Source organism: Dioscorea cayenensis, chromosome 14, assembly GCF_009730915.1.
Source record: "Dioscorea cayenensis subsp. rotundata cultivar TDr96_F1 chromosome 14, TDr96_F1_v2_PseudoChromosome.rev07_lg8_w22 25.fasta, whole genome shotgun sequence".
Taxonomy (NCBI): Eukaryota; Viridiplantae; Streptophyta; class Magnoliopsida; order Dioscoreales; family Dioscoreaceae; genus Dioscorea; species Dioscorea cayenensis.
This window is the reverse complement of record NC_052484.1, coordinates 20734227-20736602: the sequence shown is the minus strand read 5'-3', so window position 1 is coordinate 20736602 and position 2376 is coordinate 20734227. Positions and strand designations below refer to the sequence as shown.

At 42.2% G+C, this 2376-nt stretch overlaps 1 long non-coding RNA gene across 1 annotated transcript; it reads left to right on the top strand.

Annotated features, from left to right (window-relative positions):
• Nucleotides 1–1675: 1675 nt before the first annotated feature.
• Nucleotides 1676–2175, top strand: LOC120276417. The gene is made up of 2 exons (XR_005541239.1): nt 1676–1819; nt 1938–2175. It is a non-coding gene; the product is annotated as an uncharacterized LOC120276417 (long non-coding RNA).
• The last annotated feature ends 201 nt before the right edge of the window (nt 2176–2376 follow it).

The window sequence follows — 2376 nt, the reverse complement described above, 5'->3', positions numbered from 1 at the left end:
AGGAGCAATGGTCCAGATCGGGTTCTCGCTGCGGAGCGAAAGAAGAATGGAGTGAGGAGCAGCAGTGGTGGAACCACATCTAAGGACCAAGACGAGTCTCCTCAACAAGCACATATGCCAGAGTATCACTAGTAGACTGGAGGTGTAACCCGGTCAGATGAGTCGAGCCCGAACGGCCTCGAACTCGTAGGCGAAGACGCATGAGAAACTCATAAATGCGAAGATAATCACGATCCCGAGCAATGGCAAGACACCGGCATAGTCGGGAGAAGGAGAGGGTGTCATCTCATCACACCGACGCCATAAATCACCGAGCACGACAAAGAAATCGAGACTGACGCCCTCACGCCGAGTAGGTAGATGTGAGAGTCTCAGATAAGGAATAGCGCAACGCCTGACTGGAAGGAAGATAGAGTGCGCGCAGATGATCCCAAATCGCCTTGACTGTAGAAAGATCACAAACAGCCAAACGAATAGGAAGCTCACAGGACTGACAGATGATAGCAATGGTACGAGCATCATCCTCAGTCCACTTGAGCAAGTCAGTAGACGTGGAAGAGGACACGCTGGTAACTGTAGACAAAGAGGAGCCAGAAGAGGCGGCACTAGAAGAAACTGGAGGCGGACGGGTACCATCAACATGACCCCAAAAATTAAGTCCGCGAAGGAGCACACGTAAAGTGGACGACCGTGCTTTATAATTCTTGCCATTGAGCATGACGTCCGTCTTTTGTAGATAAGAAACATGGGCAGAGGCCATGGAAAACACACCGCGGGCTGAGGGCGGCGCGGTGGCCAAGGGCAACATGAGTGTGCGCTGAGGGCCGAGGGACGGCAGCAGGGCGGCGCGCTGGGGACGCTAGTTGGGCGCCTAGGCTACGGCGGCGGGCAGGGCGGGCGTCCGGGCGCGGCGGGCGAGGCACGCTGGGCGGCTGAGGGCGGCGCGCGCGGATCGAGACGACACACGCGGATCGAGGACGGCGCGCGGAAAAATTAGGTTTAGAAAAACCTCTCTGATACCATGTTAGGTGGGAAAGATTAATCAATTTTTCATTACACAAAACCTACAATGTACAAGGTATATATAGATACACAATTATATAAATAAGGTAGCTATACAAATATAGATATACAGTTGTATATACAACTGTATTCCCTAACATTAACAACCCATTGAAAATATGCAAATCTTTGCATATTTTCAGAAGGTGTATGCTCATTTAAAATTTATGCCACTATGCATAAATACAGTAGCACAGAATATAATATTTTTGTCGGTAAAGACATGATGAAAACTGTTGAATGGAAATGCAATAACTGACGTAATTTTTGAATCTACGAATGTTGGTGCATATATATAATTCCGCTTCATCAAATAATTTCTCCCATCTCAAATGCGGTTTATATTTCAAAAATGTCAACGCGATGAACTCCCATGAAAGAGACAGAGCAGATTGAAAGTAGAAAATTCTTTTTCTTCCTTCCCTCCCTCTATTTTTCTTCAAGGCATGACATTATGTCCTATTCATAATCAATTTTTCATAGACTTTTTAATCATCAGTCCCTGTCACGTATGCAGTTGCATTTTGAAATTTTGAATCCGTATTGTTGAGTACCTTCTCATCCTCTCCATTTTTCCTTATAAATTGCCTTCTTGAAGCCCATCCATATTGAAACACACACACATACACACAGAATAAGAGAGTAGAAAGAAGGATGGCTTCAAACAAAATTAAATTTGTGATCATGTTCCTAGCCATTATCAGCATCCTCACCCTTCCTATGATCAATGCCAGAGAGCTCTCAACAGCAACACAAAGTCAGGACTCAGGATCCATATTTAAGAATAACATTTCTTTTTCTTTTTCATTTATGTTTAATGTCGTAGACTCATAATAATATGCAGCTTATTTCAATCTTTTGATTCCTTTTTGTAGGTGATGATCAAGTGAAATATGATACTGTTGGAGTTACTGATCAGGTTGCTGCTTTCTGATGCTGTTTGTTACCGTTTTAGGGGCCGTAGGATTTGCTTTTCACCCACGTCATCTCCCACTCCATAAACATAGAAATTCTAGTCTACATTGTATGCATGGGTGTATCGCATTAAAATTATTAAGTATGTGTGTTAACTGTGAGATAATAAATATAAGTGATTCAGATAAACTTTGTTTATCATTTGGTGTATATCCAATGGTTCCGTATGATATATACGTTTAGTTGATTAAGAGCATGTTATTTTTCTAATAAATATAAGTGTTTCATTTTCTTTTTGTTTTGTGTTTTAAATAAATCATCTCTGGTGTTTGCTTAATCCTGAGAATAATCTATTGTACTTTTTAAACAAATAATATAATAGAAATTGATGAAGAATAT